General features: G+C 44.4%; 1 long non-coding RNA gene across 1 annotated transcript in view; it reads right to left on the bottom strand.

Annotated features, from left to right (window-relative positions):
- Positions 1–1,497: 1,497 nt before the first annotated feature.
- The window catches only part of LOC309383025, a 904,876-nt gene continuing 880,869 nt past the window's right edge, over positions 1,498–25,504 (bottom strand). The window contains exon 4 of the long non-coding RNA XR_014173746.1: positions 1,498–1,541. This is a non-coding gene — a long non-coding RNA (uncharacterized lncRNA). The remainder of the gene's footprint in view (positions 1,542–25,504) is intronic.

Here is a 25,504-nt window from a genome sequence, read left to right as displayed (position 1 = left end):
TTCATTGATTGTTGAGAGAAAATTGACTTCCTGGAGAATTTCAAGTAGCTTTTGGATCAGAACCAGAGTCCCACCTCATATCAGTAAGCAACTGATGATCAAAGTCTAGAAAGAGTCCAGAGAACTTTAGCAAGGTCATGTTTCTTTCATCTTTCCCACAAACTGCCCTAGGGAGATATATAACTGTTGGTGAGGCAGTAAATAACTGTTATGACTAGCAGCCTATACCTTTCCTCTTTCAAAATCATCCTGCATGCGCAGCTGTGTGAATATAATGCAACATAAGGTTGCATGATTAATCAGCACAAATGTGTAAATAACAATCTTTAGTTGGGAAAAAGCTTTCTCCCTTACCCTGGCCAAAAATAGTTAATTTAAGCCCACCAAAAGCTAGCATAGTCCTTAAGAGTATTAATCCATTTTCCTTCCACTTCTAAAATCCAGGAACTCATTGCCTGTTATGGGAGCCGAGCATAACATTTTTGCTAACCTGTATGGATGCAAGAGGTTTTTTTTAGAACATGAAATAATATTTATTTATTTATTTATTACTTGAACTTATTAGTCGCCCCCTCTCCCCACAGGGACTCGGGGCGACGTACAAAAGTATTATATAGCGTACAGAGGAGGTAAGAATAAATAAATAAGTTACAATACCTAAAAAAGTTAAAACCCCAGTGAAATTAACCCTTAAAAACTAAAATTACCAATTAAAAATGCCCTGGGCTGGAGAGGTTGTAGAATTATGCCAGGTCAGCTAGTCGAAACAGGTAGGTTTTCAGCTTCATACGGAAGGAGCGAAGGTCGATTGTAGTCCTGATGTCTGGGGGGAGGTCATTCCAAAGGGTGGGGCCCACTACAGAGAAGGCCCTACTTCTGGGCGCTGCCCTCTGGCACTCTCTGGAGGACGGCACCCGGAGTAGTCCCTCTCTGTGTGAGTGGACGGGTCGCAGGGATGTATGGGGCAGGACGCGATCCCACAGGTAACTAGGCCCTGTGCCATGGAGCGCTTTGAAGGTGGTAACCAGCACCTTGAAGCGCACCCGGTAGGCCACAGGAAGCCAGTGCAGCTCGCGCAGGATAGGTGTTATATGGGAGAACCTCGATCTCCCCATAATTACCCGCGCGGCTGCATTCTGGACCAACTGCAGTCTCCGGGTGCACCTCAAGGGGAGCCCCATGTAGAGAGCATTACAGTAGTCCAGGCGAGACGTCACCAGCGCGTGAGTGACTGTACGCAAGGCCTCCCGGTCCAAAAGGGGCCGCAATTGGCGCACCAGGCGAACCTGGTGGAACGCCCCCCTCGCCACGGCTGCCACATGATCTTCCATAGACAGCCGGGCATCAAGGAGGACGCCCAAATTGCGTGCCCCTTCCACCGGGGCTAATTGATCATCTCCGATGGTCAGCGATGGCATATGCTGGTTGAACCGGGAAGCCGGAAGCCACAGCCACTCTGTCTTGGAGGGGTTGAGCCTGAGCCTGTTGTCATCCATCCAGACCCGTACGGCTTCCAGACACCGGGACATCACTTCAACAGCCTCGTTGGGGTGGTTTGGGGTGGAAATGTACAGCTGAGTGTCATCAGCGTACAGATGGTATCCCACCCCAAAACCACGGATGATCTCGCCCAGCGGCTTCATATATATGTTGAACAGGAGAGGCGAGAGGATCGACCCCTGTGGGACCCCACAGATAAGGGGCCTCGCGGTCGACCTCTCCTCTCCCGCCAACACACATTGCGTCCGGCCAGAGAGGTAGGAGCGGATCCATCGTAATACGGTGCCCCCGACCCCTAACCCCTCCAGACAGCGCAATAGGATACCATGGTCGATGGTATCGAAGGCCGCCGAGAGGTCTAATAGGACAAGGATGGAGGAACAACCCCCATCCTTTGCCCTCCAGAGATCATCCACCAACGCGACCAAGGCTGTCTCCGTGCTGTGACCGGGTCGGAAGCCGGACTGGCGCAGGTCTAGATAATCAGCTTCTTCCAGGTGGCGCGGAAACTGCTGAGCCACCACACTCTCAACAACCTTCGCTAAGAAAGGAAGGTTGGAGACAGGACGGTAATTTGCTAGCTCCGTTGGGTCCAGAGAAGGCTTCTTGAGCAGGGGCCTCACTACCGCCTCTTTCAAGGTGGCTGGTAAAAGGCCCTCACCCAGCGAAGCATTCACCAGCCCCAGTAGCCAGCCTCGTGAGCCCTCCCAGGAGGCCAGTACCAACCAGGAGGGACACGGGTCCAATAAACATGTAGTGGCTCGCAGTCGCCCGCGCAACCTGTCCAAATCTTCGGTGACAACAGGGTCAAACTTCTCCCAGCATGGTCTCTCAAGACTAGCCTCAGACGTCCCCACTGGAGCACTGAGGTGGGTCCATCCCCTTCGGATCCAATCGATTTTATCCTGCAGGAACTCTCCAAATTCCTCTGCCCGGCCCAGCAATGGGGGGTCCCGTTGCCCCTGTGACAAAAGGGAGCGGGTCACCCGAAACAGGGCGGCAGGGCGGTTCTCTGCGGACGCTATAAGGGTGGCACAATACTGACGCTTGGCCACTCTTATTGCCACAAGGTAAGTCCTTACGTAGGCTCTTACTTGTGCTCGGTCGGATTCGGAGCGGGAGGACCTCCACTTGCTCTCTAGGCGTCTCCTAAGGCGTTTCATTGCCCTTAGCTCCCCGTTAAACCAGGGGGCCCGGGTAGATCGTGGCCGTCGGAGAGGCCGCAAAGGCGCCACCCGGTCTAAGGCACCGGCGGCCGCATTATTCCACGCGGCTACCAGGTCCTCTGCCCGGGGGTGGGGCAGGTCTGCAGGAGGTGGCCCAAGCTCTGCCTGGAACCTATCTGGCTCCATCAGACGCCTGGGGTGGAACCATCTGGGATAGTCTGGTTCCGCCTCCCCGCGGTGGGGAGCAGCGCCAGGGAAGTCCAGCTGGAGAAGTGAGTGATCTGACCATGACAGGGGCGTGATGACTAAATTCCCTCTTCCCAGATCACTCGTCCACTGGTCGGAGACAAACACAAGATCCAGTATATGGCCTCCCTCCTGAACTACTTGAGTCAGATCCATGGCTGTCATGGAGGCCATGAATTCATAATAGAGTTGGAAGGGACCTCAGAAGTCTTCTAATCCAACCCCCTGCTCAGACAGGAGATCCTACACCATTTCAGACAAATGATTGTCCATTTTTTGAAACCCTCCACTGATGCAGCACCCAAAACTTCTGAAGGCAAACTATTCCATTGCTTGATTGCTCTCACCAATAGAAAATTTCTCCTTTTTATTTTTAATTTTCAGAACTTTCAAAAAGTTAAACCTTTTAAATCTTTTCTAATTTTTTTTTAATTTTCAGATACTTTACCCTTTAAGAATCTATATCAGTGATGGCGAACCTATGGCATGCGTGCCACAGGTGGCACGCGGAGCCATTTGTCAGGGTACGCGAGGCACTGTCCTGTCAGCTGGCCAGCGCGCATGCGCGCACTGGCCAGCCGATTTCACCCTTTTTTAAAGCAATTTTTTGCCCTCCCCATGCTCCAGAGGCTTTATAGGAGCCTGGGGAGGGCAAAAAGAGCCTCCCCCGCCCCCCTGGAGGCCCTCCGGAGGCTTCAGAGACTGTCCGGAGGCTTCCCTGAAGCCTTTGGAACGCTTAAAACGACCCTGTGAGCAATCCGGAAGTGACTTCCGGTTTGCTCAGAAGGTCGTTTTAAGCGCTCCGAATGTGTCAGGGAAGCCTCCGGATGGTCCCTGAAACCTCCGGAGGGCCTCCAGGGGGACGTGGGAGGCTCTTTTCGCCCTCCCCAGGCTCCTATAAAGCCTCTGGAGCCTTGGGAGGGCGAAAAAAGCATGTAAAATGGGGGGGCGCCTGTTGTCAGCGCATGCGTAATGGGGGGGGTTGCGCATTGCATTATGGGTGTGGCACGCTCGCACACGACCCCCCCTGCGCTCCCCCCACCTGTGGCACGCGAGCCAAAAAAGGTTCACCATCGCTGATCTATATTATTCAAGAGTCTATACAATTCAGGAGCTTGATATTTTAACACAATCTCACAGAGGTTATGAACATCTGGCAAAATCCTCTGCCGTTCCAGTGATTGATTGATTATTGCTATGTGGTCACTAAGAGAAGACAAGTTCATGTCTTCTGTTAGTGACCACATAGATTTTCTCCATGACAATTTTTCCCTGGCTTAATCCCTGCAATGATGCACCAATCACCCCAGTAACTGAGTCCATCCACTTTGCTGCTAGCCTTTCTCTTCATCTCTTTCCTTCTACCATTCTTAGCCTCAGAGCCTTTTCCAGAGCTAAGTCTTTGCATAATGTTTCCAAGTAGGATAATTTAAGCCTGGTCTTTTCTGCCTTAAGTGACAACTCTGGGTTGATTTGTTCAATGATCCGTTTGATTATTTTCTTGCCTCTCCATGATCTTCTCCAATAAATTTCAAAAGTATCAATACTATTTATAATTACTCTGAGGCATGTCAGAACGAAGTAGGGGAATCCATACTGCTTAACCTTGTTCTCCAATTTGTGAAGACAGGGAATGGATTCTGAACCAGAGTTGACAAACAGTAATTAGTTGGAGCTGATCCATCTCATTCTGCCTGTCTTGGTGAAAGAAAGCAGAGACTAAAATCTCAGTCATCTCAGTGGTTGATCTAAAGCTTAGGTAGAATTTCCTTAACAGGACTATTTCACACAATGTCTGATCATGGTGTTTTGATCAATATCCCTGCATTTCAATTTCTGTAAGGGTCTTCCTCAACTCCCTGGCAGCAAAGGGAACCCTCATCCCTGGACACAATAACTCCAGTGGTGGCCTCCCTGGTGGTGGCAGCATCAGGAGGGACCCTGTTAGGGATGTAACCCTAGGCTTGGCTTGGCAATGTATATAAGCTATGATTACTTTACTGTTACTTTAAATGCTTAAGAGATGTAATTGGTTTGTTACCTCAAGCAGCTATAAGAGGGAGCCAGAATGGCTGTTAGCTCTCTGTTTTGTTAGAAGCTGATTGGTGTATACTGAGGTATTGTGGTTTGCTACTGTTTAGCTATATTTTGTGTGTTAGACTGACTATTTTGATAACTGAATTACTGAACCGTGTATGACGTGGACTGTTAACCGGACTCTGAATACTTCTATATTTCTACATAGTAAACTACTATATTTTTATACTATTCAGTATCTCTGTATGCTGGTTTGTGCGTGTTATTCCATATCACTTTCATTACGCTTCTCTGCATATTCGATCTTCTAAAGGGAGTTTTTACCTTTACCTTTATTTTCGATTTTTATACCGCCCCCTCTCCCCAAAGGGACTCGGGGCGGTGTACAGTAAAAAACAGATAAAATAGAATACAAACATACAAACATAAAAACATAGAAACATAGAAGAGGAGGCAATACAACACTGTACAGGTAAAGCAAATAAAAACAGTATATCAGCAATCCTAAAAAATACCCAATTAAAATTACCCAGTTAAAATATATCTGCCAGGAGGTATAATAAGGTTATGAATGGTCCAGGCCGGCTAAACGGAACAGGTGAGTCTTCAGTTTTCGTCGAAAGGAGGGAAGGTCGGTGGTGGTTCTGATATCGGGGGGGAGGTCATTCCAGAGGGTTGGGCCCATCACAGAGAAGGCTCTACTCCTAGGTGCCGCCCGTTGGCACTGCTTAGTGGACGGCACCCGGAGAAGCCCCTCCCTGTGAGAGCGAATCGGTTGTAGGGAAGTGTGTGGTAGGATGCGATCCCGCAAGTACCTAGGTCCTGAGCCATGGAGCGCTTTAAAGATGGTGATTAACACCTTGAAACGCACCCGAAAGACCACAGGCAGCCAGTGCAGCTCGCGCAGGAGCGGTGTTACGTGGGAGTACCTAGTACTCCCCAAAATAGCCCGCGCGGCTGCGTTCTGGACTAGCTGCAGTCTTCGAGCGCATCCCAAGGGAAGCCCCATGTAGAGGGCATTGCAGTAGTCCAGCCGAGACGTCACCAGTGCATGAGTGACCGTGCGTAGGGCATCCCGGTCCAGTAGGGGGCGCAATTTGCGCACCAGGCGAACCTGGTGGAACGCCCCCCCTTGCCACGGCTGCCACATGGTCATCCATTGACAGCCGGGCATCTAGGAGGACGCCAAAATTGCGCGCCCGTTCCACAGGGGGCAGTTGCTCGCCCCCTATGGTCAGTGATGGAATCAACTGACTGAACCGGGGTGCCGGTAGCCACAGCCACTCAGTCTTGGAGGGGTTGAGCTTGAGTCTGTTGTCCCCCATCCAGACCCCGACAGCTTCCAAACACCGGGTCATCACCTCGACAGCCTTGTTGGGGTGGTCTGGGGTGGAAATGTACAGCTGCGTATCGTCAGCGTACAGATGATAGTCCACCCCAAAACCACGGATGATCTCCCCCAGCGGCTTCACATATGCGTTGAACAGAAGGGGTGAGAGGACCAACCCCTGAGGCACCCCACAAGTGAGTGGCCTCAGAGTCGACCATTGCCCCCCTGCCAACACACATTGCGTCCGGTCGGAGAGGTAGGAGCCGAACCACCGCAAAACGGTGCCTCCAACTCCCATCCCCCCCAGCCGGCGCAATACGATACCATGGTTGATGGTATCAAAAGCCGACGAGAGATCTAATAGGACCAGGATAGAGGAACAACCCCTACCTCTGGCCCTCCAGAGATCATCGACCAACGCGACCAAGGCCGTCTCCGTGCTGTGTCCGGGCCGGAAGCCGGACTGGCGTGGGTCTAGATATTCGGATTCCTCAAGGTGTCGTGGGAACTGCTGTGCCACCACATTGTCTACAACCTTCGCTAAAAAGGGAAGGTTGGAGACTGGACGATAATTAGCTAGCTCCATCGGGTCAAGGGAAGGCCTCTTGAGTAAGGGCCTCACCACCGCCTCTTTCAAGGCGGCCGGAAAGGACCCCTCGCTCAAAGAGACGTTCACCAGGCCCAGTAGCCAGCCTCGTGTCACTTCCCAGGATGCCAGTACCAACCAGGAGGGACACGGGTCCATTAAACATGTGGTCGGTCGCAGCCGTCCACGCAACCTATCCAAATCCTCGGGGGCAACAGACGCAAACTCCTCCCAGAGTGGTCTCACAAGACTCACTGTTGGCGGCTCCTCTGGTCCACTGAAGGGGGCCCATCCGCTCCGGATCTGAGCGATTTTGTCCTGCAGATATTCCCCAAACTTCTCTGCTCTGCCCTGTAAAGGGGCTTCCCGCATCCTCTGTGATAAGAGAGAGCGGGTCACCCAAAACAGGGCGGCAGGGCGGTTATCGGCGGACGCAATAAGAGTGGCACAATGCCTACGTTTGGCCACTCTTAATGCCACAAGGTAAGTCCGTAAATAGGCTCTTACTTGTGTTCAGTCAGATTCGGAGCGTGAGGACCTCCACCTGCCCTCTAGGCGTCTCCTATGGCGCTTCATCACCCTCAGGTCCTCGGTAAACCAAGGAGCCCGGGTGGGTCGTCGCCGCAGGAGAGGCCGCAAAGGCGCAACTCGGTCCAAGGCCCCAGCAGCCGCCCTATTCCAGGCGGCCACTAGGTTCTCGGAGCGAGAGCGGGTCAGGGCTACAGGGAATGGCCCAAGCTCCGTCTGGAACCTATCCGGTTCCATCAGGCGCCTGGGGCGGTACCAACTTAGACAGTTTGGTTCCGCCTCCTCGCGGTGGGGGGTAGCGCCAGGGAAGTCCAGCCGGAGACATGAGTGATCTGACCATGACAGGGGAGTAATAGTTACATCCCCTCTTCCCAGATCACTCGCCCTCTGTTCAGATACAAAAACAAGGTCCAGAGTGTGGCCACCTTCGTGTGTGGGGGCCTGAATTAATTGGGTCAGGTCCATGGCTGTCGTGGAAACCATGAACTCCCGAGCTACCTCGGATGCTTCCCCCGTCGAAGGCAAGTTGAAATCCCCCATAACCACCAGCTTGGGGGTCTCAACTGCAGTCTCAGAGATCAGCTCGAGGAGCTCGGGCATGGCTGCTGACGTATAGCGAGGAGCCAAGTATACAATCAGCAAGCCCCACTGCCTCCCTGGGCCCCATTTCACACCAAGGGACTCACATCCGGGTATCTGAGGAACAGTGAACTCCCTCGGCTCTAGACATTCCCGTATAACTACCGCCACCCCACCACCCTTACCCAGGGCTCGAGGCTGATGGAATGCACGTAAACCCAGTGGGCACATTTCCACAAGGGGTAAACCACCCTCGTGGCCCAACCAGGTCTCCGTTATCCCTGCAAGGTCCAGCTCCCCCTCTGAGATCAACTCATTAATGAGGGGGGCCTTGTTGGTCACGGACCTTGCATTGCAGAGCATCAGCCTCAGGCCCTGGCTCTGTAGTTCCTGACCACCTAGGTTGCGGGGGTTGGTACAAACGACTGGGTGTAAGTAAGTTTAAGTAAGTTTACTTACTTAACAGACCCTGTAGAGAGACACCGGGGCAGGAAATGCCCTGAGACATGTAGATGGAGTGTCTCCACATAGATGGAAGACCCCCAGCAACTGGGATTCTTTCTAGTCCAGGTTCTCACCTACATGCAGCAATAAGGAAATGAGATCCCTACCAAAGGGACTAAGGTCCAAGTCCTTACTCTGGACCTGGAGGAATCTGCAGCAAGATGGATGGTGATCCTCCACAACTCCAATGCCCCTGAACTGAGGAATTTTAACCAATTTTTTTCAAGAAAGAAATTGTCAAACGTGCCTCCTTCAAAATCCAAGAAAGGAAACCCCCAACTCCATTGGTTTAGAGAAAAGATACTTTTACTGGATATGAAGTGAAAACAGTAAAAGTAAAGCAAGATCTGAAGCTAAAAGGTGCAAACTCGTACATATCAAAAGTTTACCCAAATCCCCTCCAACAACCCCAAGCTAAATGTCCAATCTCCAGCCGCCAAGGGTATCATATGGGGTGCCTCTTCAGGTGGCCTCATCCAGCTGGTATGCAGAGATGGTTGGCCTTTACCAGACCTAAACAATAGCATTCAGCATGTGCAGAAGATGGTGAGAATAAATCTCCCTCTTTGTCCTGTGATAACTCCTCAACATGTTTCCCCTCCCAAATACCAAAACCCCCCTCCCTTCCCATTATTATGGCAGCCTACAAAAAGCAAGTGATATGGAGGCTGACAGAAATTTGAAGATCCCCTGGTTGACCGGAAAGCCAGAGACTGCAACCAAATGGTGAAGCAATGGTGCTGACCAGTTGCCGAGTACACGGAGGAGTTTTGGGACCTGGCTTGCCATCTAGACTGGTCAGAGGAAATCCTTGTGAGGTGTTTCAAGGATGGCCTACCTCTACAATGCCTGCATTGCCAGGGGGAAATCCAGTCCATCTCCATGACTGGTGTGTGCTGGCTGAAGAGGTGGAAATTGACCAGAACTGAAACAAGTACTGTGGCACCAAGAGAAAGAAGGAGAGGCTGCCAAGGGCCAAGTTCAACTACAATGATCTTCTGCCAGCTTGAAGTGTGGGAGAGAGGGGTACCAAGCAGCAGAATGCTGAACAAACGTCCCCATCAAGAAAATGGAGACAACTCTGGCAGAGAAACCAGTGACAGCTAAACCCCAGGCAAAGGAGAAGACACTAAGAAGCTCGGTGTCAGGGTTCCAAATAGCATCCAAAAGTAAATCAGAGTCCAAGAGTTCCAATTTATTAAGAGAGCCATGTTGGCACATCTGGGAAAACCTGAATCTGAAAGCTTCCCACTTTTCCCCACCTAGTTGAAAGTTCAAGATCTTGCCCCCACACCCACAAGTCCATCATATGGTTCAATCTTCCACTGCCATGCTGGCAGTTCCACCCATCCAATTCCAGTCAGTTTCAGAGGTGCAAAGACAAAGGATGACCTTGGCTTTCTAGAATTTTTTTTGTTATGGCTACATAGCATCTCACTCCTTACAATCCCCCTTCCCATTTTCCCACAATAGAAAATGCATAGTAGAATAATAGAATGTATGGCAGGCCAAAGATCCAACAGAAAAGATGGCTGCAGGCCTGACACTCAGAGTTTGTGGAGTTCACTCCCTTCCCTTATAGAGAGGATGGAACTTTGAACCTGCCTGTGGAAGATCAGGGCGGATGGACAGAGAATCATATGATGATCCCTGGTAAGGGGCCCCATTGATCCCATGACCATGCCCATAGAATTGAAGCTCCCTGGGACTGGGCAGGGACAAAATGGGTCCAAAAGTGCCCTTCAAATTTTGAGGTAAATTGGACTCCCCCTATCTGAAATTATTTGTGACAGGGCACCATGTAATCGGTAGATGTGATGCAGGAATATTTGCTTCATAGTTCAGGGTGGGGCTCATCTAAAACAGTCTCCCCCTTCTTTGTCCTCATCTTCTAACATCGCCAGCTTCTCTTTCCATCCTTTCTGATGACTGCCTGTCATGAAGTTGACCCCATTTGTACTACCTCACCAGTTGTCCTTCTTCCCAATACTTATGGAGCATCTAGGCTTATTAGGGCCTTTGAGGCTGGCCCCTTCCTAACTCCATCCCTTGGAGATTGTTGTCAGTTGGGATTTCGTTGAGGCATTGTCCCAGCACTCACTCTCCTCGTAGTTGCTGCTTTGGGTTGACATTGTTTGCAAGGTCTCCAAGATAGGGCAGATGCCTCTCCGGGTTGACCAGTTTGCAGACTCCACCTAATGTAAGGATCTGCTTGAACTCCTCTCCCAAGAAAGTAAAACTCTTGAAACCAGTCACATAAACTGACTTGATTTCAAGCAGGTTTCTGATGCTATTTTTATAATAGTGACTCTCACCAGTTGCTCATGCAAATTTGTGATTAGGTCAGGTAATTGGGACCGGATAGCAACAACTTGGAGGTTTTAATAGTAACTTATACCCATTTAAATGAGGCCAATGTAGGAAAGCTACCTGCTGAAACACTAAGAATGAAGGGAATGCATTCCTAGCTTACATTAGCTTACATTCCTAACCCTAGACACTGTTCAAATATCTCTTTGCAAATTATGATGCTATGTTTGTTGATTAAGATTCAACTCATGGCTGAGAAGCTGGCATAATCAATGGCCTGACAACAGCATTTGCATGTGGTATGTCAATGGCCCATGCATTTCAATGCCAGCTTTTGGAATAATCCTTCAGCAGCACCTTGGTAATTTTGCAGGATTACCCAGGGATGAAGCCAGCTGCTTAAAAGAAATCCATTCTCTGCCATAAGATTACAGTCCCTGGAATAACCTATGCAAAATACTGGAAAATCCAATCAAACTGCAAGAATGGGGAGATGGCATATTAAGCCATGGCATTTTGCCACTTTAAATAAATTAACATGGATTATAAATACTAAATTACGCAGGGAGGCCTTCTGTCTGTTTAAAGCAACAATGAAAGTAGTTTAAAGAGGGAAAGAACTGTACATTGTAATAATCGATAAGTCAATTTTGTTGACGTACCAGCTTACTATTTACAAAGTCTAGGTAGTATCTACTTGCCAAACTCTAGAAGTTCATAACACTGCATATTTACCCCATAATTTTTTAAAAAAAATATTAAACATTAAACATTGTATAAATAAAAATGCAGCTAAAACAATGAACCACCAGCCTGCAGGCCTAGATGGTCATCCAATTCCAAAATGTACTTTTAATGCTACTCTGTTTAAGATGTATCAAAGGTGTAGGAATGGTGACATGGCTTCTTTAAAAAATTTTTTTGCCTATTATTATTGTTAATTAAATATATGTGCTTTACTTGTACCTCTTCCCACCTTCCTTGTTTTCTTTTCTTTTTATAATTACTCTGTGTATGCATACATCTAGAGCATGATGGCATGGTGGTCAGAATGAAATATGGCAGTCCAGGGGTGGGTTGTGGCTGCTGCTACTGCCAGTTCACTCAGGGATGTGCAGCACATGTACAGTCCTTAAAAAATGCTTCTGCGCATGCACAGAAGCCAAAAACAAGATGGCGGCACCTATGGCACCGCCGAGAGAACCAGTTCAGGGATGTGGCAGGCCAAGTAACTACCTATTCAGCTGAACTAGGCCGAACCGGTAGGAACCCACCTCTGTTGCAGGCTAACTCTGCTCACAACCAGGAGTTCAATCCTGACCAGCTCAAGGTTGACTCAGCATTCTGTTCTTTTGAGGTTGGTAAAATGTTGGGGGCAACATGCTGACTCTGTGAACTGCTTAGGAAAGCTGTAAAATACTATGGAGTGGCATATAAGTCTAAGTGCTATTGCTATTTGTTTTTGTTTAAAAAAAACACTAATGTCTTAAATAAAATTGGCCTGCATTTTTCTGTATAGATTCTGGAGAGAGATTCTCCCTCTAAATATTTATACAAAGGCAATATAAAAGGTAAACATCTAAGAGTTACTTGCATTTTTGAACAATATACTCCAAACAAAGCACAGCAGTTCTTCACCTCAATTTAATAGCAGGTATATTAGGGGGGGAAGGCCTACGTTGTACATCCCTCATAATTATACATACTTATTCATGTGCCTACAGAGAGAAAAAGAGAGTTCCCAGAGTACAGATTAATTTCCCCCTACTATTTCTTTATGTCTTATCTGAGGACACAGCAACAATGGGATTTTTCTTGTGGTTATTATACTATTGATTTTTTCCCCTTCAAAATACAGTACGAAAACTATCATTCTGGTTTCCTGCAGGAGAAGGGAGGATCTATTAACTATAAATTTTCAGCAAAAATAATACCTTTCTTTTAAGTAACAAGGTAGAAGAAAGTTTGTGTTTTTCTTTAAACTCTCTTAGGAGGTTCAGAAGGGCCTAAGAAGAAAAGTTGGGCCAAGGGAACCTCTCTAGCCCAGTATACTGTCCCCATAATATTCCATCAGATGTCTACAAGAAACCCAGAAGTGGACCATAAGTCTCTCCAGAAGGTCTATTCACTCATGGTTCCGGGCAGCTAGGACCGAAAGGCTGTGTAGCAGAAGTGATATTCAGTTGGTTCTCTCAGGTTCAGGTTCCACCCACCTGCCCCAATGTAATGCACAAACACTGTGCATGCGCAGAAGGTGGTGCACATGCGCAGACACGGACGTTTGTGAACTGGTAGGGAAGGTAAGTGAATCCCACCTCTGCTGTGTAGTCACATTGACGTCAAAGCAATATGGGCCTTTTACAATTCGCGTCTGAACAATGAAACATTGCAGATCGCAGACGGGGAGAATCATGCTGGAGGTGATTGATGATCAATAACAGATCCCACCTCCCTCACCACCAAATTCTTCCTCCCCATCTTTTCATCATAATCTGTATTTTTTATTATGATTAGATATTTATTACGTACTTATTAAATTTATTTGCCATCCATCTCACCATGAGGCCTGAAATGATATATATGTTTTCATAATCTGTCGCTTTTAACGTTGCTGCATAGAGTTGCCTCGCCACAAGATGGGGGTTAAACAAATGTCATAAACCAATTAATTAATTTAAAAAACAAAACAGGGCTTCATTCAGATTTGTGCCCTAAGGGCTCTATAGAAATTTCCGCCTTTCAAATTAGTATGGCCACAGAAGCCAGTAAAAAAAAAAAAGAATCATAATTTCTGAAAGATCAGTGGCTCCTTTTGGAAATGAATGGTTAAATAGGCTGATTTTGATATTTCAAGCCACTCAAAGCAAACTTTCTCTCCCAGAACAATCCTCCTGTGCTTTACACAGTCCTACGCACTTTGCGTCAACAACATGTCCCCTGTAGACTGTCCTCCCATTAAATGGTCAGTATGATAGTTAGTTAACAAAAGCTTCTCCATTCCTGTCTTTTTATAATTTTTAATGTTACTTTGTGGGTTTTCAGAACAACACATGAAGCAAAATTTGTGAATTGACTAAAATTGAAGGAAACATGCCAATGTACTCTTAAAAATAACAAGGAATTCATGACTGGCTATTGATTATGCTGTAGGTCAGGGGTGTCAAACTCAAGGCCCAGAGGCAGGATGCGGCCTGCAGAGTGCTTTGATGTGGCCCATGGGGCTGTCCTGGAAACAGTGAAGGACCACCCCATGGTTGCTCTGCCAGGGAAAACTGAGCTCGGGAGGGCTGCATGCAGGCTCCATTTTCCCTGGCAGAGATTGCAGCAGGCTGTCACAGCCAAAAATGGAGCTCGGGAGTCTATTTTCGCTGGCACAGCCCTCAGGCCACCAGGGGCGCTTCCAACATGAGTGACGTCAAGCTGACCATGCCCACCCTGGCCTTACCCACCCCAGTCCCCAAAGTCAAACACAACCCTGATGCGGCCCTCAACGTAATCAAGTTTGATACTCCTGCTGTAGATGCTTCTAGATTTTCTGCATGTACATTTGTAAAAAAGCAAACATTAACGACACTTGAATTCTTCAGCATATTTTCATCTAAAACAAACTAGGCCTTGCAATGCTGCTCTTCAGTTTCTCCTGAAGCAGGCTGGTAGGTTGTGGGGCTTCATAACATAAGAAGGCAAATTTCAAATACACAACCAATTGGGGGAGCTCTGAATTGTTCTGAAACAGGTAGCTTTTGTGCTGCCTCTGAGCATCACTGTCTTCTGATCACTGGAGAACTTCAAGGCCAGAAATAATATGTATTCATTTCAGCTATCTAGATTTTCTTTAAATTTAAGAGAAAAGCTTCCTGCTGGTAAGATCTATGACTGAAAGTTGGGGACTCTCCTACACTGGGTTTTTTTAAAGAAAGGGCTGATTGGCTACCTCTCATGGATGGTTTAATTGGTTTTCCCATGCGTTTCAGATGATTGGACTAGATGATGCTAGTGGTCTCTTCTGCTGACCCTCACATCCTGGATATAAACTGTTTCAGCTTCTCCTCTCAGGATGCTACTACAGGGCATTGTGTGCCCAAACAAGTAGACATAAAGACAGGTTTTTCCCCATGCCATCACTCTGATAAACACCTAATTTCCATAGCACTGTCATATGCATAGGATATCTAACCATGTAATAGTATTGTTATTATCCTTGTCATTTTCTCATCTTTCCTACTACCTTCTCCTATTGGTATCTTATGATTTATCACTTATTTGTATCCTGTGATTTATGATTGTAACTTATAACTTATGATCTATGACAAGGTTAGTCAAACTCAAGGCTCAGGGGCCAAATCCGACCTGTGGGGTGCTTAGATCTGGTTCGTGGGGCCACTCTAGAAACAGTGAAGGACCAGCCCTCAACACCTCTGCCAGCAGAAATGGAGCTCAGGAGGGCTGCAGGAGGCTGTCACAGCCAGAAACGGAGCTCGTGAAGGCTGCACACAATCCTCCCAAACTCCATTTTCACTGGCAGAGGGTTGCAGGAGGCTGTCACAGATGGAAACAGAACTCAGGAGCCCATTTTCATTGGCAGAGCGCTGGGGTCACTACAGGCGCCCCCAACATGAGTGATGTTGAGTTGGCCATGCCCACCCTGGCCACACCACCCCATCCCCCTGAGGTCAAACATAACTCTGATGCGGCCCTCAATGCCATTGAGTTTGACATCCCTGCTCTATGACATATCACTTTGCTGTTTGTTTGTATGAGATTATACACCAGATACAAATTCCTTGTATGTCCAATCACACTTGGCCAAGAATATTCCTATTCCAATAAAGCAGGGCTGTCAAACTCATGACCTGTGGACCAGGTGGGTCATGCACTGGCCATGCCCCCATACCCGTTTTAGCAAAGGGGGGAAATCATGATATGTCATATAACAATGCCATGACGATGCGAGTTTGACATGCCTGCAATAAAGAATATGTCTATTCAACAAGGGTCTGTAACAAGTCCAGCTACAGTTTCTAAGAACCCTAGCTCATGACAGCTTTCTGGTTTTTTTTTACTCATGGATGGTCATCTTTAAAGTACACTTTCCAGGAATCCTTTGGACTGTGATAGAATGAAGAAGAAGAAGAAGCAGCAGCAAACCTCTCCTGAACACCAAGTCCTATTTTTACCATCTCCTGTCAAAGAAAGTGCTGCAAGCATATTACTTTTTCCCCGCTCTGCTTTTACATTTTGCCCAGTGTCAAAGAACAAAGAAAGTATACCCTGAAGCGTTCAAAATACTGCAAACAGATCTGATTTCATAACTCACTGTAGCTTGACATTACAAGGATACTTTCAGGAAACTGTTGCTTTGGTATCTTTAGCTGGATATTTTTATTTGGAAATGTCAGCTTGACCTCAGAGAAAACTTAAAATTCAGAAAGCGAACCCATGTGAGTTCTCAGAACAAGTATTTTTTCCTCATAAAAGAAGCTAGGAAGCTTGGGATGTTGATCCACATCCATTCTTTTATAATTTACTTGATAGAAGGATCTGTCTCATGCCTTGAAAAGAACAAGAACACAATTTCATGTTTCCTCCATAGAAATGTTCGGAGGGTAGAAGCATCAGTGGCAGTTTAACTAAGATGGATAAATAATTAAGGACTTCTATTTGTTTGATTTCTCTGAGTGGAAAGAAAAATACTTCAGGTGTGCAAACCTCCAGATTTTTTCCCTCCCTCTGTAAGATACAAAACCGGCAATATTAGGTAAAGGTAAAGTTTCCCCTCACACATATGTGCTAGTTGTTCCTGACTCTAGGGGGCAGTGCTCATTTCCACTTCAAAGCTAAAGAGCCAGTGCTGTCCAAAGATGTCTCCATGGTCATGTGGCCGGCATGACTAAGCACCAAAGCCCCATGGAACACTGTTACCTTCCCACCAAAGGTGATTCCTATTTTTCTACTTACATTTTTACGTGCTTTCAAACTGCTAGGTTGGCAGAAGCTGGGATAAGCAATGAGAGCTCACTCCATTACTAGGCGCTAGGGATTTGAACCACTGAACTGCCGATCTTCTAATTCACAAGCTCAGCATCTTAGCCACTGAGCCACCAAGTCCCTACATATATTAGATATTAGAAAGGTATTAATATAAATTAGCAATATTAGAAAGGTAAAATAACTACTGCTAAAGAAAAGACTAAAGGAATTGAATGACTAACAGTGGGCACATGAGTTTATTTTAAAATATGCATTAGCTGATTTACCAAGAATACAGATCTAATCAGGGGGTCTGTGTGCACATTGCTTAGCAATAGGATGAATCTGAGGAATATGGCCATGAAAATCTTCAGCTCAGCCTGATTAAAATCTTACATTTGAAATGCAAATTTCAATCCAACTGTCAAGACAGTTCTAATTCAATGGGTCAAAGGGTGCAGATCCAGATCAATTCACCTACCACTCTACATCAAATTGGATTAATTTATCTGAACTGAGTCAAATTTGAATTGAATCATATCCTTGTAGCGAGACTACATAGGACATGTAATAATGTGGTCAATAGTGGAACCTAGACGGTTGCTTCCATAAATAGCCCATACTAGGTGGAAGAGAAGAACAAATGACTTCAATAATATGCAATCCTGAAGATTTCTTCAGATGGACTAACTTAGACCTTCCTTATTCTTCTATGGGAAGATGCCTATGTCTTTCCTATAACCCTTATCCTATTCTGCAACCATTGGTCCCTACAGTAAAGGAAAATGAGCTTGGATTGAGGGAATATTCCATATTCTAGTGTCTACTGAAGTCTCCACTAAACCCATATTCCTTCACATAGATGGGCCTTAAGAGGCTGACATTAGCCAATTACATTATATTGCTTTATCCTAAATTGTTTTCTGAGCCAGAGAGACAATTAGGAACAGAATTGGCCACCAAAATATATGAAAGATGTTGAGACACTGAAAAGTGTGCAGAGAAGAGCAAGAAAGATAATTAGGTGGCTGGGGGCTAAAACATATGAAGAATGGTTACAGGAATTAGTTATGTCTAGTCTAGCGAAAAGAAGAACTAGGAGAAATATGATAGCAGTGTTCCAGTATGTGAGGGGCTGTAACAAGGATGAGGGGAGGCAAATTATTTACCAAAGTACCAGAAGGCAAGATGAGAACCAATGGATGAAACATAATCAAGGAGAAAAGCAACCTAGAACTAAGGAGAAATTTCCCAATGGTGAGAACAATCAACAGTGGAATGGTGTATCTTCAGAAGTTATGGGTGCCCCATTATTGGAGGATTTTAAGAAGACTGTCAGGGTTCCAAGTAACATCCCCAACGAAAGCAGACTCCGAGGGTTGAGTTTCCTCAAAGTTCAATTTTATTAGAGATGTCATATTGTCACATCTGGGAAAACCCGAATCTGGAAGTTTCCAGGTTTTCCCCACCCAAAAGAAAGTTCAAGTCCCTCCATCACAAGATCCGATCAGGCACCATCCGAAATTGGAGATACCTCCCAGTCACCTCATCACAGCTGCAGGGCAAGATGGCCTTGACTTTCTGAGAAAGAATGTTGTTTTGACTATATATCACCCACACTCCTCTATATAACCCCCTCCCATTTTCCCATAGAAGAAAATGTGGCAGGCCTGAAGGCCCAATGTAAAAGATGGCTTCCAGGTCTGATAAAGACACTAGGCAGCCTTTTGTCTGAAATAGTATAGGCTCTCCTACTCAAGCCCAGAGTTGGGTTAGGTGACTTCCAAGGTCCCTTCCAACTCTGTTATTCTATGTTCTACAAAAGAACAAATGTGTCAGGCCTGCAGCCATATTCCTTGTAGGATCTTTGGGCTGCCACACTCTATTATTTTACTAGTCTGTTGCATTAGTAGGGAATTGGGGGGGGGGGGGAATAGTAAAGAGTAGAATGTGTCATTGTCAAAATAAATAAAAAATCCTTTCTAGAAGCCCAAGGTCATCCTTTGTCTCTACACCCCTGAGCCTGACCGGAACTGGATGGGTGGAACTGCTCAGTGTGGCAGTGGAAGATTGGACTTTGTGATGGACTTGTGGATGTGGGGGCAAGATCATGAACTTTCAACTGGGTGGAAACCCCAGGAAGCTTTCAGATTCGGGTTTTCCACAGATGTACCAACATTTCTCTCTTAATAAATTGGAAGTTTATTGAGGAAAGTTTTGCCTTGGACACTGGTTTAATTTTGGATGATATTTGCAAAGCTGACAAAACGTAGAGAGCTGAGAAGAAACCCACTCACCCACATGACAGAACAAACAATCCATATAATAGATTCGGCTATAAGTGTGTAGAAACAAACTTATGGGAAGGGCTGGCAAGAGTTACAAAATTATTATTATTTTTTAAAAAAAAGAGCTACAAAATTGGATCCAATTCCTTTTGCCAGATTTCACAAACTTCCTGGTACTTCAGAGCTTACTTGGAATCTTTATGGATGATTCTGTTGATGTCTCTCAGACGCAGTTGAGCTAGATAAGTATTTTAGTTGCAGGCAAGAAGGAAGTATTTCACCACCAGGCTAGGTAACATCATCAATGGAACAAGTTCAGAGAACAAACCACCACCACCATCTACCACCTGAGCTACAAATAGTTTCCATCATTTCTAAGGACTAACTGTATCCAAAATTACATATCTAACCAGGAATAACATCAAAGAAATTTCCATCACCTAAAAGATATTAAAGTAGAATAAAATATGGATTAAAATGTAAGAATGAAGACGTGGCATAAAGGGGACAGTTAGAAGCTTGCTTAAAGGGACAGGGAAATGTCATCAGCCTTCAACCACAACATGTTCCAGCAAATGTCCCTATGTCAAAAGTCCAAAACCACAAGGTTCAATTAAAGTTCGCTAATGATACGTAGTCCATTAACTTATAAGGAGAAGTAAGACCCCCATCTCCTTATAAGGCTTTTTCCTCAAGGTAACCAATAAGAAATGAGTTAAGTGCTTCCGTGTTGCACTGTCTTTGAGAATGTATAAGAATGCGTGCTTCAATAATGAAGGTCGTTCAGAAATTGCAAGTTAGCCATGCGCTAACTTTCTGAACCTGGCTGCCAAATAAACTTTTCCTGTATTCTGAGAAGTCTAAGCTTGTCATTTTCTGCAACAATATCTTCTCAAAGTTATATTAACTGATATAAATTCTAGATGAAGTTTGGTATAAAAGCTTCATGGGTTTTAGAAAGTTGTGAAAGAAATGGATATGGATTTCTTAATCATCCTTTTAAAAATATTTTTTTAAAATTTAATAAGACCATTTAAAAAACCTTAGCATACATAGGTAGCTTTACCAACACTGATAATAAAATGTACTTATCTATGCATTGGAAAATTGCATTCTTGCCACTTAATGCTCACTTTTGTTTGTCTCTTGGAAGTAGATATTTAAAGATCTAACACTTCTGAACAAAATTGAAAATGGAGTTTTTCCTGCAAGTGTTGCCTTCAAAGTCAGCACCCAATATGAATTCTATACCATGGGGAGAAATAGTGTGAATATATCTAAAGGCCATAGGATCTCAGAATAGCTGGTTCAAAATTTACTTTGCTACTGAAATGTCCAACCTGAAAATATTAAACATGCAGTCTTAGAGGGGAAATGGCTCATTTGAGGAATAAATTGGGCAGTTTCAGCACAACAATTTAAGCTGTTGGACATTGCTTGTGTCTGACTCATAATGAAACCATCAAAAGAAAATCACTTTAGAAATTTCTTTTCTCCCAAGAGAGAGACCAGAATGTGCAACATCACATCTAGATGGATAAAGATAAAAGGGAAAAAATATCAAAGAATCCCTGCAAGGGCTGCAAGAATTAGAGAAGCAATAACAGTGGCATTCCCACCTCCACTTTTTTAAGAGGAGCATTAAGCTAATAACTTTGAGTATGGAAAAATTACATGGGAGTTGCTAGAGTCTGTAGTGACTTATCTTTCCCTCATTAAAAATGTGATCACTTTAGGAAACACTTCAAAGTCCTTGCTGATTCTAAAATATGATCATTCTGGAGGAATTAAGAAAATCTGCTTTGTACCTTCACAGGCTTTCCATCTGACTTGTGAAGTATAAATAAGAATTAATAAAATTTTGTTGGGGGAAAAACAGTACACAGTTCCCTAATCTGTGGCCTGGGCATTTCCCTCTCCTTAGTTACTCCAAAGCAAATCTCAATGCAGTTTTTGAAAGATGGTTTGATATTTTAGTGGAAATTAACTCTGCAGAAGCTCTATGTATCTGTCTTAAACCTATTCTGGAGCACTCTCTGCTGACATTGCCACATCAAACAAAAAAAAAATATTAAATCTATCTGAAATTTAGATCAAGCGAAATCAAGCTAAACAGCTAGTTTATGGTTTGCGTTAGCAAAACAATATTCTAATCCATCATTTTAAATTATTCGTTGGTTGGTTAGTTTCATTTTTCCCAAAGAAATAACCATAACTGTTGTAATTTGCCATTATCATTAATATGTAATGGTTTTAGACACAATTTCTCTATACAACAATTATCTGGCCATGTATGTTAACTTCCTGAAAGTTTGTAAGCAACATAGAGAAAAATTACATGTTTGAATATGACTAATCTCACACAACCATTAAATACAATCAGTACAAATCAATCAATACAGTACAAAGTACAATACAAGTTTACACAATAATTAAATAATCATTAAAATTGAAACAGCAGATATAGACACCAATCAATATTTTCTTTTTACCAATGTACTGGTATATTAATAAAATGGCTTAAGCCAAGAATGTATGAGGAAAGATGCACATCTTTTAATTCCAAAATTGATTTTGGAGAAAAATGGCCTCAGTGTATTTTTTTCCCCTGCTGAAAATATGTAACTAAGCAAACTAAAATGACATCTGGAAACAAAGCATACATAAAATGTTGCCAGGTTTTATTACTACTTTATTAGTATGTAGATTAAGAGTTAATCATGTATTTTTCTCCAACTGGAATCCAAGTACAATTGATTGTCTTTTCATGAATGGCTTGCCTAGGTTTATTTATCATTTTAGGGGTTTGTAGTTAGGAAATCCCTGCTCTAAAATCCCCATTTCTTTTTTGATGGAGATTTCCCTTATATCATTTGTTCTTTTACAGGAAGGAAGGAAGGAAGGAAGGAAGGAAGGAAGGAAGGAAGGAAGGAAGGAAGGAAGGAAGGAAGGAAGGAATTCAGTATTTTAAAAGAATTTAGCTTTAGCAGTACAAGACAATTTGCATCACCAGGATTGTACTAGTCCCCTTTCTAAGGTACCACAATGATGAGGTCTACTTCTTCCAAGCACTTTGCATCATTCTGATGTTACTTCTGGTAACCAGTAAAGGTGCCTTGCAGGTGTATAGATCAACCCTCTCAATAGTTCACTGGAAACCTTAGAAGAAGCCATGGGGAGGGAAATAGTGTAATAATTTTGCCTTCCTCTTTGGAAGTAGAGAAAGGCAGTCATTACTTCACAACCCAACTACAAAGAGCTGTGTTGCATGAAACAGTGACAAAGTGAAAAGCTCTTTTGAAGTATGAAGTAGCAAAAATGTCTCTTCTCTCTCCTTTTGCCTGTCTTCCCATTCATTTCCTTTTCCCTCTTTTATCCTTGACAATTATTGACTCAAGATATACTCAGCTGCGAAGTTGATTCCAAAGAGGTGCCTTCTTCAGTCCTGAGCAGGCTAAATGCAAAGGATACCAGAGGACCAGAGGTGGTATTCAGCAGGTTATGACCAGTTCTGGAAAACCAGTAGTAGAAATTTTGAGTAGTTCGGAGAACTGGTAAATACCACCTCTGACTGCCCCTGCCCCATCTATTCTCTGCCTCCCGAATCCCAGCTGATCAGGAGGGAATGGGGATTTTGCAGTATCCTTCCCCTGACACATCCACCAAGCCATGCCCACCAAGCCATGCCCACAGAACTGGTAGTAAAAAATTTTTGACTCCCACCACTGCAGAGGACCTTGTTCCCAAAGACCAGTTGAGAACTTCGCCAGGTCACAAGTCAATCTGAAAGAGAGTTCTCAAGTTTTTTAAAGGAAAACATTTGGCAAGTACCAAATTTCGAGGGGTAAGCATCACTGTGCATATCTTCTTTTCATGGCTTTCTTTACCTTCCTCTTAACTGTGAAAGACAGGAAAGGCAGGTGGCTTTCCAGAATCTGGCCACAATGCCTCAGGAGAGCTTCAGCTGCTGTGCAAAGAGAAAACGGAGCTTTGTGATAAACAAAAAGGAGGAAAAACAAAGGTAAGCATCCATGTCTTCATCTTATAAGCTCCATGTTGCTGTGCCAACTATTGCCAAGCCCAATCCTGGTTACATAGGAAACATAGGTTCTCTAAGTAGGCTGTGATATAAGCGATATAAAACAAAAGATTATCTTTCCTCCCCACCCTTCTGAAAAATAGCAATTGCCAACCAGTGCTTACCTCTGTGGAGCTGACATATTTTAGCCAGAGGAGGGGTCATGAATTCTGACTCTGCCCTTGTGATATTTACAGAATCCCATTTCCCTCTAGGACAGGAATCACAGTTGCAGAGGAAAAGAATGCCAAAGCAATTAGTGGCGTTTATTATTGCTCCAAAGACTCAGGGCTACCTGCATCTCAACCTATTCAGAAGTTAGAGCAAGAAGAACACAAATCCCAGAGCTCTTTCTACCTGAGGACTGCCTAGTAGTGTGTTTCAGTGCAGTAAGATGGTGGCTCTAACTTTCATTTTCTAGGGTCATTGGCTCAACTGTTGAACTTTTGCCAAACCTTCTTTTGCCTCTATATGAAAGCCCTTTAAAGATCTAAATTTGACCTGCCTGTAAGCATTGAAAAAATTGTTGGGAAAAGCCAACCAAACAGCATCTGCTGTCAAAAGAAAGGGCGGCACCAAGAGCAATTCAAACAAATCAACAGGAAACCCTGGAAAAGACTTCATCTATATCTATAAAAACGGCTCTGTTTGTGTGTGTATAACTTCCAGCATAACTCTGGAGCATTTCAAGCAATTTCAATCCAACTTGGTACACAGATGACTTACTCTCTGGAGAAAAATACTATTGGGTTAAAACAACCCTGACACCCCTCAGGGTGTGTGTTCTGTTAAGATACAGCCTGTTGTGCCTTCAAATGACTTCTCCTGTACTGCTGTAAAATGTCTTCTACTGTACAGCACAGTGGAGTTGCCATGGTAATGGCTTCACAGTACTCCACAAGAGGGCTCCCTCTGATAAGGAGGAAAATCCAACATTAGAAATTACATTTGGTCTGGACATTTTTCCCCTATAAATAAATACCTGGGCAATGCCCAGTTATTGGCTAGTTGTATATAAAAATGACACTTTTATATGAGGAGAGAGAAAGCAACACACTTAAGATGAAAGGGAGAAATTAATACACTTACATGAACACTTTAACTAACTTCTGATGAACCACTAACACAAATACACATATAAATTCTCCTGCTTGAGCAGGGGGTTGGACTAGAAGACCTTCAAGGTCCCTTCCAGCTTTGATTGATTGATTAACGATTGATTGATTGACAATTGATTGATTGACATACCCCTCTTCCACAAACTATGTTCCCTTTTGCACAAACACACATACACACACACTGTTTCATATAAATTTAAGAACCCCGGAAACAATATTTTTGTTGACTACCTTTTCAGGAGACAACCTCTGTGCTGTTCTCTTGAAAATTAAATGGAGAACTTCCTCTTCTAGCCGTCTGCCTTTGAATATTCATTTCCAGCTTTAATCTTCCAGCAATGGTATGAGCGCTCTAACACTCTCACACAAGCATAGGAAGCCCTCCATAAATTTTGAACTGCCAATCTTGTACACCTTTGCCATTGGTCCTTCTGGTTGAGTCTCAAAAATCTGGAAGTCATCTAAATTGCTATCCTGAGATTAACTGTCAGACTGAATGATGTGATGACACTATCCTAAAATATTTAAGAGTAGCATGTTGGTCCCCAAAGGTCAGGCACAATTCCAGTATTATTCCTGCAGGTCTACCTCCATCAGGAAACTCATGTATAACAGAATAAGAGTTGGAAGGGATCTTGGAAGTCTTCTAGTCCAATCCCCTGCTCAAACAGGAGACTCTATGCCATTTCAGACAAATGACTGTCCAGTTTCTTCTTTAAAATCTCCAGTGATGAAAGACCCAAAACTTCTGAACGCAAGCAATTCCATCATTAATTGTTCCTACTGTCAGGAAATTTCTCCTTAGTTCTAGGTTGGTTCTCTTCTTGATAAGTTTCCAACCATTGCTCCTTGTTCCACCTTCAGGTGCTTTGGATAATAGATTGACTGCCTCTTCTTTGTGGCAGCCTCTTAGATATTGGAACACTGCTATTATGTGACTGCTAGTTCTTCTTTTCGTTAAAATAGACATACCTAATTCCTTCAATAAAGTATATTATAAAATATACCAACGATTAGGATTCACTCCAGAATGAGAATCTCATGTTCCAGAAACCAGGCAAGCTTTGTGAGAGTCCACAGAGAGCAAAGTGTGGGAGTGGGGTCTAGCAGTGTGCTAGCTATGACATTTATTTGGCAGTCATGTATATTCATTACCAAAAAGGTAAATTCCTTGTAAACATATTTACAGCCGAGATGTTAATTGCAGAGACCCATAGGACTTCACAGATATGCTTGTTTTTCAGTGGGACAATAGCCTTGATGA

Source organism: Natrix helvetica, assembly GCF_964273705.1.
Source record: "Natrix helvetica genome assembly, chromosome: 1".
Taxonomy (NCBI): domain Eukaryota; kingdom Metazoa; phylum Chordata; class Lepidosauria; order Squamata; family Natricidae; genus Natrix; species Natrix helvetica.
Note: the sequence above shows the minus strand (reverse complement) of the source record. Positions and strands in the feature narration are given on the sequence as shown.